This window comes from Sus scrofa, chromosome 1 (assembly GCF_054392235.1).
Source record: "Sus scrofa isolate SSC_HxYL_T2T_F1_AM1 chromosome 1, Sscrofa_HxYL_maternal_Yorkshire_Landrace_v2.0, whole genome shotgun sequence".
NCBI classification, from domain to species: Eukaryota; Metazoa; Chordata; class Mammalia; order Artiodactyla; family Suidae; genus Sus; species Sus scrofa.
The window spans coordinates 286,118,557-286,133,759 of record NC_139383.1 but is presented as its reverse complement, the minus strand read 5'-3'; the positions used below and the strand labels follow the sequence as shown (position 1 = coordinate 286,133,759).

At 47.1% G+C, this 15,203-nt stretch overlaps 1 protein-coding gene across 6 annotated transcripts in view; it reads left to right on the top strand.

The window, feature by feature from the left end:
• Positions 1-503: 503 nt before the first annotated feature.
• The window catches only part of TSC1 (TSC complex subunit 1), a 49,442-nt gene continuing 34,742 nt past the window's right edge, over positions 504-15,203 (top strand). For 2 of the 6 annotated variants that reach the window (XM_085000173.1, XM_085000192.1), the window contains exons 1-2: positions 504-551; positions 10,188-10,250. The gene's annotated coding sequence lies outside the window, so the exon portion shown is untranslated. Of the gene's footprint in view, positions 882-10,187; positions 10,251-15,203 lie in introns of all 6 variants that reach the window. The other 4 variants (XM_085000170.1, XM_085000190.1, XM_021070814.2 and 1 more) reach the window with 3 other exon arrangements.

Genomic DNA, 15,203 nt, shown 5'->3' with positions numbered 1-15,203 from the left:
AAACAAGATCGCAGCTCTGCGGCCGGGAACGGGGAGACCCTGGGCCGGGAGCGGGGGCACCCGGATCTGTGAGCGGAGACACAGCATCGGAAAAGCAGCAGACACACAACCACACCCAGCCGGGAGAACTTGTTTACGCCTCTTGCACGGCCCCTCCCGCCGGGCCCGGCCACGTGACCCGCCCCGCCCCTCGCTCTCTCGCGTGGCTCCTCCCGCCGCGCCGGCCCTTCTTTTTGCCTCCTTCGGAGTCACAAGATCTCTCAGCGGCCCCCTTTCGGAATCCTTCCGCCCGTCCCCGCCCCCCTGCCTCACAAACTCTTCTAGGTTCTTTCTCGATCGGTTAGCACCGTCAGGAATGAGAAAGGACGTCCTCTTCCGTCCCAAGGGGCTGCAGGCCGCGGTCATCTGTCGTCGGGCTCGAGGGGCAGGCGACGTCTCGCTGGGGACTCTTTTTCGTGGCGGAGGCTGCCGCCGGCTGTGGGCATTTCACGACGGGGGGAGGTGCTGTACGTCCAAGATGGCGGCGCCCTGTAGGCTGGAGGAACTGTGAGGTAAACAGCTGAGGGGGAGGAGACGGTGGGTGAGTATGGGGGTGTCCCCCCCTCCTTTTCACGGGGGCTTCTTGGGGCATTCTTGGCACCATGACCCTAGTCCGGGAGGCCCTGCGGGGCTGGGGCAAGGGGCCCACTTGCCGGGGAAGGGACTCCGGGAAGGGGGTTTCGGAGAGCGTTCCCCTCCCTCTTGTTACTCGCAGTCTCTGGCCGGGCCCGGCGGGGCTGGAGGGTCTCTAGGGAGGAGAGGCGGCCCCGGCCGGCGCCTCGCCCCTCCTCGGCGGCGGAGGGACGGCTGCACCCCCCCAGGCCGCGGTGCCGACGGCAGGGGTGAGGTGGGCCCCTTCGCCAGCCCCTCGCTTGGTGGGGTGACAGGTTCCCGCGGGGTGCGGAGAGCGGGGGGAGGCCCTCGCCGGAGGGGAGAGGCCGGGTGGTGGGGCTGGTCCCGGGGCTGGAGGAGAGCGGTCAAGGGTAGGGGGGCGGGGAATGAATGGAGGCTGCCTGTGGGCATCGCGGACCCGCCGGGATTCGGCGTCTCCGCCGAAAGGTGCACGACCGGAGTGCCTCGCTCCAGGTGTGCTTGTGGGTGTGTAATCGACGACGAAAGACAGTTACCTTCGAGTCAGCAGAGGTGGTTCTTAGGAGACAGCGCTGTGCAGAGCCACTCCTAGACGCTCATTCATTCATTTGAGGAACTGGAGGGTGAGGAGCCCGCAGTCCGAGAGACCTTTAGAATTAAAGCTCTTTCTTTGTGTTTCCCGTTAGAGTTTTTTGCTTCATGTGTTTTGGATTCGGAGGTAGGGGTGGGGGGCTCCTGCCTGCTGACCACAGCTTGTTTATGGAGCAGCCCCTGTGGAGGTGCTTTGCAGTCATCGTCTCCTTTGGCCCCCAAGACAAAGAGGAGAGGCAGCCACTCCATTACTCAGATGGAGAAACTGAGGCCCAGAGATGTTAGGGTGCCTTGTCCAAGGTTGCTCCTCCTAAGATGATCTGACCCAGGACTCGAACTGGGGTCCAGCTGATTCCAAGATTATGCTCCTATCTTTATTTGTACTCACATGACTAATTTATCTGTTATTTGATCCAAGCTAGTCTGTCATTCTAATTAGGTGGTTAGAATTAATCAGTTGGCCTAGGTTTGTGCATAAGTGACCGTTTGTGTGCGCGCGTGTGCGTGATTTTGGAGAGAGGTGCACTTGGTTATATACCAGAGCTTTTGTTTGGGATGGCAGTATAGTGCCTGTAAACATGTTAGTCTAAATTAGGCTGGAAAGTGTTTGCTGTTTTCATAAAACTGATGCATTTACTGCAGAAGGGAGCCTTGCTAAAAATCCTTGCTGGATTTTTAATAGAAAGCATAGAAATAGCACTTCCCTTTACATAGAGTAAGCTGTAAAAGTACTAAAATAGAATAATACTCTTCTGAGATACTGATTTATAATTTTGGGATCAACTTGGAGTCGCCTGAATTCAAACCTCCTGGCAAAGTGGAGCTGTAAATTTCAAGAAGCATTATGAACCCGACCCTTGTGGGAGCCCCTGATTTACTGAACAACCACCTGTGATTCTTAAGTTGAACATTCTGGAGTAAACCTGGAGTATGCAAATGTGGAAACTGATTTAGGGTTGTGCAGGGAAATGCACCTTTAACAGTCATGCATCAGGCAAATGAGGCTCCTCAGAAACACTGAAACATTCTTTGCTATTGCCCTGGGGAGCTGCAGCATCTTCCTCTAACCACCTGGTATAAACTTAAGGGGTATTTATAGAAGATGTAAATGGAAAATATCCTTTTACCAAAGTGAATATCTTATCCCAAACACTCTTATATCACGTGTGTGGCGAGGCAGATGATGTAAGCCTTCCTTGCCTCATGCTTTTCCTGGTGTCACAAAGACTTTGGTAGGTTCCTAAATTCCTAGTTAGACAGAGTCTTAGGTGACTACAGGCGTTCTTATTTTCCTTAAATTGGAATGTCCCAAATCCCGTGACTCAGTTGTACTCTTCCTCGCTGGGTTGACAGCAAAGACTGCTGCTCTGGGGGGTGTCATATGATGCTTTCTGTGCTCGCCTGTTTTCTTGTGAGGTGAAACTGGACAGTCTTACTAGGACAAATCAAATACATACTGTCTGCGTGATGTTTCCAGAATAATGAAAGGTGTCCAGCAGAACCTTCTTGCTCAGATGTCCGGCCTCATAGTAGGTAGACTTGGATATTCATTCGGTCTTTGAGGACGCTCTGGATATTCCTTTTAGAAGAAGTCATAGGTGATTCTGATGCGCATCAGAGGTAGAGGACCAGTGGCTAAGGTATCAATTTGGCTGTTTTTCTTTTAATTTATAATTTATGGCAGAGGCTTTTCTTAAAATAGCATCTCACCTCTGGTGTATGTAGTGGTGGGTGAGTTTTGGGCTCTGAATTACAGCTGACTTGATCTTACCGATCTGTCTTCTTTCCGACTTTGTTAGGGTACAGGTCTGTTCTCTTGTGGGTCCTAGGGCCCCAGTGGACTGAAATGAACTTTTCCTGCAATTAATCGGGTATTCTTGGATGCAGATGAGCCAAATACAGCACTACATCAACACTTCGAGCTTGTCGAAAAGTCGCATCGCTTTCGATTTCTCACAAGTCACTGAAGTTCTCTGAGCTTCAGCTTCTTCACTTGTGAAATAAGAGAGTTGGATTGTAAATGAGTATCTCGAAGTCTAAATTTCTGGGACTTCAAGTCCTTCTGGGGCTTCAGTTAAACATTCTAAGTTGCTTGAATGAAAATGTTAATGGCTTGTAAAAACTAAGCAAACAGGTGACTTTTAACCTTGACCCATTGAGTGGTGACTTTTAATGCTTTCTTTTATATCACATTTTTCAAAGGTATTCTCTGTTATTTCCTCATATTTTAAATCTCTTTGAAAGATGAGTGTTATTTGTATTAGTCTTGTCATTTAAATAGTGGCAAGCGTGAAAGGAAAGGATACTCAATAGCATTAAAACTCTAGCTTTTTGCTTTAAAAATACACGTATTTGTGATTAGTATCTACTCAAACACTGAGTTTTTCCCCTCCGTGTTTAATATAATTTAGTTTGCATGAAATGCTAATTTTTTCCATTAGTCTGAAAGAGGTTTTAGATCATTTAAGTTGGTCTAAAATTACCATTAGCACTTTTAGATTATTCTTTTTCTGATTTTTTTCTTTCTTTTTTTTTTTTTTTTTAGCTTGTGGTTCCTAAAAATTAGATATTTAATGTTTAGTGTCTATTTTGGGGAAGGCAAGAAATAAAAAATATGCATGTATAAAACAAATATAATCCCAGAACCTTGCTCATTTCTCCTTGTCCCTTCTCTTGTGCAGCACTAACTTTTGTTCTATACCGGGAAGTAACAAAAGGTAACAGAACACTTTTTAAGGTTGAATGAATTCAGATTGTCATCTAATGAGTAAAGTGTCTTAAAAACCTAGCTGGGATACAAATCCAGGCCTGGCGGTTACTGGCCTAGAATTCCCAGGTCACTTTCTAAAGTGAAGACAATGGCAGCAGAGGCCATGAAGTCTTTGAGTAACAAGGGGCAGTTTTATCCTTCTGTTGGTGGTGGTGGGCGCCGTGGGGAGCAGTAAGGAAGAGCAGACCTTAATGCCTGCATTCCTAGGAGCTCTGCGGCCTGTGGGTAGATCGCAGAGCAGGAGCACAGGAACAAACATGAAGTGTATCCGCGTTAAGCTACAAAATAACTGTCATCAATGTTTCCAGTATAAATTGCGCCTGGAAGCCTTTTGTACCCAGCAATACATTTTGTTTAGTAATAGTATTTTCATAATAAAGTTAACATTTATTGGCACAGTGCCCAACGCCCCGTTTAGTATCTTCCATCCATGATCCTGGGAGCTCTCTGCACAGACTTAAGGGACAGGATAGGGAGATGAGGAAACGGAAGCTTCCTATCAGGCCACTTCTTCAGTGGCTGGGCTGGGATTTGAACCTTGTTGGTTGACTCCAGAGCCCAAACATTTAATCTTTCACTGTGATAAATTGCCTGAGCTGCTGATCTCCTGAACTAACTCATAGGTCAGTGGTTTTTAAGGTTTTTTTTTGGCGGGGGGAGTGTGGGGGGGTGCTCAGTTCTCTGAGAATTTGTGGAAAGCTGTCAACCAAATATTCTTTCCTGTCCCATCACCACCAACAAAATTCATACAGATATGAAATTTTAGGCATAGCTTCAGGAACCTTACAGACCCAGCCTGAAGCCCAGCTGGTCATTCCAGATAGATGACTGCACTTAAAAAATGGACTTGAGGGGGTTCTTGTTGTGGCTCAGTGGGTTAACTGACATAGTGTCCATGCAAATGTGGTTTGATCCTGGGCCTTGCTTAGTGGGTTAAGGATCCAGGTCGAGGATGCTGTGTGGCTGTGGTTGTGAGCTGAAGCTCCGATTCAACCCCTGGCCCAAGAACTTGCATATGGTGCAGGCACGGCCCTAAAAAGGAAAAGAAAAAAGAAAAAAAAGGGGCTTGAGGCCTTCTCTCTGTGGCACAGTGGATGAAGACTGACTGCAGTGACTCTGTTCACTGCGGAGCTGCAGGTTTGATCCCCAGCCCAGCGCAGTGAGTTAAAAGATCCCACATTGCATTTAGTGCAGCTGCAGTATAGTTTGCAGCTGTGTGGCTCGGATTCAGTCCTTGGCCTGGGAACCTTCATATGCTGTGGGTGTGGCCATTTGAAAAAAAAAAAAAAAAAAGAAGGATTTGGGCTTTAAAAAACAACAGAAAATAAACCTGTAGATAGAAAAGACCTCTGTCTTTTAAAGATGGACTATGTACTATTTGTCCTGTAAATCATTTTGTTAAACTTTTATATTGAAAGGGTCTTTACATTTCCCTAGGAAATCAACCTTAGGTTCCACATTTAAAAAAACATCCTAGCAGCGAACTCGGATGTGTAACTTGTTAAACGCTTGTCAGGCTTGGAATTCAGTCACTGTGTGCGTTTAGCATCTGGCAGGAATCCTTTGGGCTTTTTCCCAGGTTTTTGCACTCTCTATTTTTTTCTTTTGAACCTTGAAGTATATATATATATATATATATATATATATATATATATATATATATATATGTATTTTTAGAGTTTCTTGCCTTCATCCTTCTTCATTCTAGACTAATGGTTCTCAGCTTTTAATGGGCATCAGAATTGCCTAGAAGACACCCCTCCCAGGGTTTCTGATTCAGAGGTCTTGGACCAAAGCTCCAGATCCAAGAATTTGCATTTCTAACAACTCCCCAGGTGATGCTGATGTTGCTGGTGTGAGGACCACATTTGAGAGCCACATGTTTCAGACCTAGACTATCAAACCTTTTATTCCCTAGGATGTCTCTATTGTCGTCCTCTGCATTTAAAACCTAAAGAAATCTTAGTTTGCTCAGATTTCTTCTAAGGGAAGCTCGGTTTTTGAAACATACATGCTATTTGGTTTATTTTCCTGGTAAATAATTTTGTTCTTGCTAATAAAAGTTGAAAGGTAACAAACTTTTTTTTTCTTTTTTTTGGCCGTGCCTGCGGCTTGCGGGGAGTTCCTGGGCCAGGGGTCATACCCACAGCAGCAACCTAAAAGCTGCTGCCATGACAAGGCCTGATCCTCTACCCACTGCACCACAGGGGAACTCTGACCAACATTCTTTACAGAAGAGGAACGCCTTGAACACCTTACCAAAATCAAGCTCTGTCCCTGCAGGCAGGTCACCAGAGGAGTCGCCTCAGAAATCGGCCTCAGCACGTTGCCCTTCAGGGTCCCTGATGGCAGAAATTCTGAATGGAGAATCTGGAGCTCTCCCGCCCCTGTTTACATGACCTTGAGAGGGACCATAACGGCTGAGACCATTTAAATCACACGTGACTACACACTTGGGCAGGTTTTGCCATCAGCTGTTTTACTTTCACGCACTGAGTACTTCCTGCTTCTTTCTCTCCCTGTGCATCGGGAGGAAGAGCGAATTGGAGCTTGTAGCTTACCTTTTTTGGATGCATTCGTGCTGAAGGCAGCGATATTCACTTGACAGAATACGACTCTAAGAAATCACCTGAGCATTACTGAGCCAGAGCCAAACCTAATTGTGTAATAGCCTGTTATTGACGTGTTATTATTATCTGTATTAACATAATTGTGTAAGGTTTCTGTTCTGTGTATGCTTGATACTGAAATAGTCCATCTGTGTCTGAACCTGTGTCTGAATTGTCTTAGAAGTTTTTCAGATAAAAACCTCAGTATAGGAAACAAGTTACAGTGAAGAGACATCTGCCTTCATTTAAACCTGTGGCTGTGTTTTTACATCCTGGATGAGCTGTACAGAATCATTTTGTGTGATTTGCAGTTATGTATTTTATGTGATTTGTGATTCTGAGGAATCCTAGGGAATAGAAGGCCACACACAACACTGATTTTCCAAGTCTGAATATTCATCTGATGTTTTCAGATAAAACATTTTCTACAGGCATTTCAGGTACCTGCCAAATGTATCTCATGTTGGTATACATACCTCTCAGCCCTCTCACAGTTTGTGTGCATCTTGCGTAGGGCAGATACGTGAAAAAAATGTGCACAGGTCCTGCTAGTGACCTCTGCACATGGCTGTTAAGCTGGAGTTTGTGTGTAACTCCACGCCTGTAGGGCATCTGTAAACACCTGAAGAGTGAAAGGAAGGGGACTGTGAAAGCAAGTTGACCTGCGCTGCTTGTGTTTAATCTCAAAATACGAAAGCCCAGAGCTCTCATCTCCTTCCTCAGACCCACCCTTTCTCCTTGTTCAGAAAGCCTCCCTCCTCTGGGAGGGAGTGCAATTGCAAGGCTGCTTGTAGGTGAGCACACAGCCCGGGTCAGACATCAGAGGGGAAGAACGTAGATCCAAGGGCAGGTTTCTTCTTTAATTTGGCTTTTGCAGCTAAGAACACAGACTCTGTTATGCGCTGCGCTGCCGGGTGTTTCCATCCACCCCCTAGGGGGCCTGTTCGAGGAGGGTCTTGTCCGTTCCTCACGTCTGATCCGGACGTTCCCAGGTCACATGGTTTTACCTAGTAGTACCTCCATAGGGGAGCGTTTAAATATACATGAGTAAGTAAACACTTAAAAATATAAATAATGGCCCGTAGCGTTTGTCTTGCCAACATTAAATAGTTGCCAATTTATTACCGTTAGCATTTTTTAGCGTAGTGATAAAGAAGTTAAGAAGTCTTAATGCTGAGCGTTGGACAAAAATCATTCCGATTTCCTATGCTCGTGCTTTTATCCAGGCCGGTGATCCTGGCCGGGCAGGCTACAAGATCTCATCTTGTGTACATCCTAATTTTATCCTTGCCGTAGATATGCTTTTTCAGGTAAAAGACCCAACTGGAATTAATTGCAAGAGGGAGTCTGTATGACTCACTGGCCTAACAGCTGATTTTAAGATTCTGAAGATTAGAGGCTCCAGAGTTCTCGTTCCAGCTCTTTTGGTTGAGTGCCTGTGGCTGGGCAAGCACTCCTTGTCTGAATGGTTTGGTTGGCCTTTCTTTTTTTGTTTTCTTTTTAGGGCCGTACCTGCGGCATATGGAAGTTCCCAGGCTAGGGCTTGAAGCAGAACTGCTGGCCTACACCACAGCCACAGCAACACCGGATCCGAGCTGCTTCTGTGACCTACACCATAGCTCACGGCAACGCTGGATCCTTAACCCACTTAGTGAGACCAGGGGTCGCTCGCTCGAACCCGTGTCCTCATGGATTGTAGTTGGGTTCTCACTGCTGAGCCACGACGGGAACTCCCTGGTTGGCCTTGCATATGCCACTGAAGACCACTGGTGTTCTTAGAATGCGTTCCACAGGGAAGTGTAATTACGCTGTCACCCAGAGCAAGAGGTTGTAATTGTTAGAGTTGCTCAGTACGCTATTCACCTTTGACCCGGATTGTATATTGAAGGGCTTGTTTCCAGTGTAAGTAGGCGTATATAGTGTATGAGGCTCAGCTTTCACGTCTATATTCAGCCATGGAATGGCCACCAAAGAAGGTGATGAAATCGTTGTTGACCTGAACTGGGTGTATTTGCCCCTTGTGTGCCAGATGCTGACATAGGCCCTGGATGCCCACTGGAGGGCCAGGCAGGTGGTCCCTGTTCCCAGGGAGCTTCCCGTCTAGTCGTCAGACTGTGCCTAAATGTAGTTTGAAGGGCCTGCATTTTAAAAGCAAACTGGAATGTATTTATGTAGACTCATATTTAACTTGGATACTTAATATGAGACAATTTAGAAAGTAGGGTAAAGGGGGGAAGAAACTGGAGAAATGATGGCTGTTCTCAGATATTTTATGCTCGTCATGTAGGAAGATTAGATTAAGGTTGTGCTGTTTTGAAGGCAGAATTCAACTTTGTGCATTTATTTAAGAAGTATTTTTGGGAGTTCCCGTCGTGGCGCAGTGGTTAACGAATCCGACTAGGAACCATGAGGTTTCGGGTTCGGTCCCTGCCCTTGCTCAGTGGGTTAACCATCCGGCGTTGCCGTGAGCTGTGGTGTAGGTTGCAGACGCGGCTCGGATCCCACGTTGCTGTGGCTCTGGTGTAGGCCGGTGGCTACAGCTCCGATTAGACCCCTAGCCCGGGAACCTCCATATGCCGCAGGAGCGGCCCAAGAAATAGCAAAAAGACAAAAAAAAAAAAAAAGAAGTATTTTAACTCCAGTCCTTCAGTCGACAAGCCCCAGGCACCGTGGCCGCTGCAGGAGATGTGGTACTGGAGAAGCTCCGGTCTTGCCCTGGCTGGAACTTCTATTCTAGCGAGGGGACATGTGCAGTGACTAATTACACTGATTTAATCTGGTGTAATGAATGACACAAAGAAATACAGGCTGCTAGGGGTATAGCACGGGGCCCGACCTGCCCTGGGGCGGGAGCGGAGGGAGGTGAAGGTTTAAGCTGAGAATTAAGGGTGAAGACTGCGCCCAGGCGGGGGCGGAGGCAGTGTCTCTGGAGCACAGGGACCGCGGGTAGCTGGTGCCAAGGTGGGGCACGTGCGGCTTCGCCGAGAGACAGGCTGGTGGGGCGGGGTCCTAGGGAGGGAGGGAGGGCGCCCGGCGGGTCTGAGGCGGTGCTGGCCCACCCGGTGCTTTGCACCGGCTCGGCTCTCACTCTTGGGCCTGAAGGATGTTCATCTCCTGCGGTCCCCGCACGTGAGAGGGAGACGCCGCTGTTCTTCTCACGCTACAGATGAGGTCGCTTAGGGTTAGACGTTGGAGACGTCAGGTAAGTAGCCGAAAGGTACACAGCTCGCAAGTGGCAGAGCTTGGATTTCAAGTCGGAGCTCTCATTCTACAGCCCGTCCTGCCCGGGCACTTACTGCCCATTCGTTTATCGCTCTAATAAAGACAGTTAACAAAAGGCAGAGTTTACAAGCTCAGCACAATATAAAGAATTTTCCAGCCACCAGCTGTTTAGAAATGTGGATGGGGTGGAGCACGTGCTCCCACTGAGGACAAGTGTTCCTTCCAGTGGGAACCAGATGGCCGCCTGTCAGGGCTCGAGTAGGAAGGAGGTGGGGCCCACTGACCCCTGAACTCCCTCTGACTGCCTCTGGGATTTCTCCCCATTGTGAGCCGATTGTTTACATATATGTGTTTTTTCCCTTCAGTGACCATGAAAGACACCAGGTTGACAGCACTGGAAACTCCAGTACCAGTTGTCCCCAGAACAGGTGAGGTGTAAACTCGGTCCAGGGGTTGGGGGACGGTAGAAGAGAAGCGTTTATCTTGTCGGTGGTTGTACTGATGCATAGAGGTTTCTTTGCATTTAGGATTTAACAGTGGCAGGTTCAGCTCTTTGCCAGGAACTGGACCTTCTGTGGCACGAAGTCCTTAGTCAAATTGTCATAACATGTTAACCGCTTTTTTCAGTGCCGGGCACGGTGTTATGGGCATTCCGTGGTTATTTACATTTTTCTTCATAGCCACTCTGCATCTCCATTCTTCCATGAGGAACTGAGCTCTGAAATGCTATGTAAATTTTCCTAAGGTCGTGTCGCTAGTACTTGGTGGACCCATGACTCCAGTCAGTTCTGTCCAGCAGCAAATGTTGGTTTTAACCACTAAATCAAATTGAAGCCTCTACATTTGAGCAAGTCATTTAAGTAGTACAGAGGTTCCCAGCCCTGGCTGTGCCTTAAAAATCTGCAGGAGTCTATAAAAACAAACCAAGTGTATTGTCTGGACCCCACCCCTTAACCTGCTCTGTTAGTGACTGAGGCCTGGGCTTCAGGATTTTGTAGACTCTCCAGGTGATTCTAATGTATGTCCTGGGCTGAGGGCCCCAGAGCTGGTGAATTAGCCTTTACATCTTAACATGGGCCTATTTTATTAATTGTCTTAATTTGGGAGTTCCCATTGTGGCGCAGTGGTTAACGAATCCGACTAGGAACCATGAGGTTGCGGGCTTGATCCCTGGCCTTGCTCAGTGGGTTGAGGATCTGGCGTTGCCGTGAGCTGTGGTGTAGGTCCCAGACACGTCTCGAATCTGGCGTTGCTGTGGCTCTGGTGTAGGCCAGTGGCTACAGCTCTGATTCGACCCCTAGCCCGGGAACCTCCATATGCTGCGGGAGCGGCTCAAGAAAAGGCAAAAAGACCCCAAAAAAAAAAAAAATTGTCTTAATTCGTTTGTTGGGATGGGCTGTATGTTACTGTGGTTTCTAGGAATTGGAGGCATCTCAAAGTCCTAGAATGGATCCTTCCTAAATATTGAGGCTCTGGCGTTTCCGTGGGTATGAATGTAGTCTGAGTGACCTGACTGATCCCTGAGCTATAATTTTGAGTTTGCTGGCAGGAGCGTGCAGTGCAGCCACACTCTGTGTCTACAGGAAAGAGGCGGGGAAGGCAGGTCTGCCATCTTTACACACGAATGGCTTGTGGGGTCGCTGACTCCCTCATTGCTTGCTGCATTCTGTCTCTGTCTGCCTCACCTTCGCCCCGCAGGAGGTGTGAAACAGGTGGGCATTTTTGCCTTAAAGACGAGTGTCTGTTCACCAGCAGCGACTTATACAGATTGTAGCTTGTGCGAAAGGTGAAAGTGTTCTCTCGTCGGTAGAGGGAGCCGCCTCCGTTTGACTCTGCGTTTTCACGTGTTTTATGTGTACTTCACCATGTCCTTTTCCAGAAGATCACTGCATGTGAATTTGAACCCATGTCAAATAGCCATGCCCCTCTCATTGAGGCCCAAGTTGAATATCATGTCATAAATCTCAGATCTTATTAAACATTTTTCAATATTGCAATTGTATTACCAGATTGTTAAAGTTTTAAATTTTGTTTTTATTTATTTTTCATTATATTTTTTCTTTTTAGGGCCGCACCCTCTGCATATGAAGGTTCCCAGGCTAGGGGTCTCATTCGGAGCTGTAGCCGCCGGCCTACACCAGGGCCACAGCATTGCAAGATCCAAGCTGCGTCTTCGACCTACACCACAGCCACAGCAACTCGGGATCCGAGCTGCGTCTGCAATGTACACCACAGCTCACGGCAACGCCGGATCCTTAACCCACTGAGGGAGGCCAGGGATCGAACCCCCATCCTCCCGGATACTAGTTGAGTTCGTCTCCTCTGCACCACAATGGGCACTCCATTGGATGATTTTATATTGATCGACTCCAAAAGATTGATTGTCATTTTAGGGCCATACCCTCAGCATAGGGAGGTTCCCAGTCTAGGCGTCCAGTCGGAGCTGTAGCCGCCAGCCTACACCACAGCCACAGCAACATGGATCCAAGCTTACACCACAGACCTACACCACAGCTCATGGCAACTCCAGATCCTTAACCCACTGAGTGAGGCCAGAGATCACACCCTTGTCCTCATGGATGCTAGTCGGGTTCACTGACTGCTGAGCCACAACGGGAACTCCATCCATTGAATGATTTTAAAAGGGGAGAGACTTTTGTGGTGGTTTGGTGGCAAATAAATTATGGGGGAGAGTAGTGAGAGAGGCTGCTGCTCCCTTGTCTCCAGGGGTTTGGACTGGGGTGGCAGCCAAGTGGGTAAGTCAGTGGGCTTGCCAGTGGATTAGATGTGAAGGTAAGAGTGGGGGGAGAGTCAAGGATGTTGCCTAGATGTTTGCTTTCTTTCTTTGTTGATTTGTATTAAAGTATAGGTAGTTTACAGTATTGCCAATTCCTGCTGTGTAGCACAAAGATGTTTGCTTTAAACTAACGATGGTGCCTTTTCCTGAGATCCAGGAGACTGGCAGAGTGACAGGTTTTGGGTTGGGGAGTGGGCATTGAAGGTCATGCCTCCCTAATAGAAATAACGTCATCGCTAGCACTGTGCCGTGGCCTGTGCCCCCCCAAAGATATAGAGTGATGCTTTGGCGTGTAGGGTACAGAAACGGCTTCTCCCGTCTCCTGTTCTGTACTTGGTTACTTTTAAAAAGGAAGAGTGTCTTCCACGGCAGTAAGTGGATGCTTTCCATGCCTGTGGTGCTAACCTTTAAGTGCCTTCTCCCTTATCTTCTCCAGGCTGTAAAGTGCGTTCGCCATGTGTGTAACTTGCCCGCTGCCACCATGGCCAGACTGGGCGGGTCCCTTCCCTCCCTGGGGTTCCCGCTGAACCATGTCCATTCCTGCTCATGGATGTGTGCTTCTTCGTCGCACTTGCTAAGCCTGTCTTTCCTACTTAGCATCCTGCCCTCAGCCCTCAAGAAATATTTGAATAAGTTTAAAAAGGAGAGAGAGTCCAGTCATGGAACTGACTCCAAAAGCTTACGATGTAACTTGTGTGCGGGCTTTTTAGAATGTCAAAAATCCTTGAACTTGAGGCACTTAAATGAAGAGTCCCACACAAAGCCCATGATTTATATTTCTTCTGGGGGTTAAAAAAAAAATTGGGCTAAAAGGTACAATTTTAGAACTGAAGAGAAAAGGGACAAAACCTTGTTGCCAAAAATGTACTCATGTATTCTAGGATAAAATCTTATATTTGTTTTCTATAAAGCATTTGGAAAGAGTAGGGTCCCCAAATCAGACTTTCATACCCAGAACACACGTGCAATCTGAAAAACAGGCAGGGCAGCCCACGCCGGTCAGCCCTGCCCGCGCCAAGTTGACTGGATGGGCGCCATCTTTGTTCGGAGCGGAGCTCCTGGGGCTCTGAGCTCCGGGCTGCCTGCACTTGGAGGAACAGCTCTTGCAGTACTGTCTTCTCAGTACACAAAAGACAGCCTCAGAGTCTCCCTGGCCTGAGGCGAGGTAAGTAGCAGATTTACGGGAACAAAACCAAACTCGGGGACAAAATACGTTTGAGTCTGAGACTCATTTGTCATTTACCCGAAGGAGACATGACTGTGGGGCTTTTTACAGTCATCTTGAAAGTGGTGGCCCAAAGATTGTGACTAGTATTCTTTCGGATAATATGCGAGGACTATTCAGTGAGTGAGTGTTTGTGCCAGGCACTGTGCCGACTGTGTGATGTATGTTATTTCATTTAACCTTTTCGATGAACAGTAAACCCTGACAGGTTGGTATTATCTTCACTCATACATTTAATTTAATCCGCCCACAATAAGGTGAAATTTGTTTCTATTTTCAGCTTGGAACTCTTACAGTAACATCTTAACCAGTTGTGGTCTCACATTTTTGAGCCCTCTGAAATTGACTTCATGACTTAACCTGGAAGATGTATATTTATATAAATATAAAATTTATGCTTTCTCCATCATGATTTGCTATCAAAATGCATTTATACATTTTCTTTTTTTTTTTTTATGGCAGCCCCATGGCATATGGAAGTTCCTGGGCTGGGGATTGAATCTGAGCCACAGCTGCAACCTGCACTGCAGCTGTGGCAATGCCAGGTCCTTAGCCCGCTGCACCCTAGCAATAGCTCCCCATTTATACATTTTAATTGATTTTTCTGGCTAATGAATTTCTGATTCAGCAAGAGCAAAATCAGTGACTATCACCAGGTTGTAATTAAACAAGACATAGGTGATAGGAAGTAAATACCAGTTTCAGGGGTCTTGCTCCTTTAATTTGGCAGCCTTGTAGGACGGGCTTAACTCTTTAGCATATGTAGTGTTGCTTAAATGGGGCTTATTTATCACCCATCTAAGAATCACCTGGGTTCTTCCTAAAGTGCAGATTCCTAAGTCCAAAATTCAGTTCTGGAATGGGCCCAGGATATTAGCACATCAGGTGGTTTGATGCACACTGAAGCTAGAGGACTGCCGCTGTAGCTTACTGGAAGGTAGGCGAATAGAAGATGATATATTTTATTGTGGTTGCAAGTGACATCTCTAATCGTTGGCCTGGAACCTGAGCCATCTAAATTCTGCTTTACCCTGTGACCTCAGCAATTATTTATCCTTTCTGAATATTCCCATTCTCATTTGTAAAATAAGGGTAAGATCTGGTTACCTCACAGCCGTGAGGCTCAAACCACAAGTTAGTTCAATGTCACGTTTAAGGGCTTAGGGCTTTGAATTTAGCAGATTTGCGCTCAAATTTCAGTTCTCCCCAGGTTTTGCCTCTTGCAGGCTTTGTGACCCTAAGCAAATGACTTGATCTCCTCCTCTCTCTGTTAACAGAGGGACAGAAGAACCAATCATATAGTCGTATCAAGAGTGTGTTCGATGATGTTTGTGAAAGGTGTGCAATGCTGTACTTGTT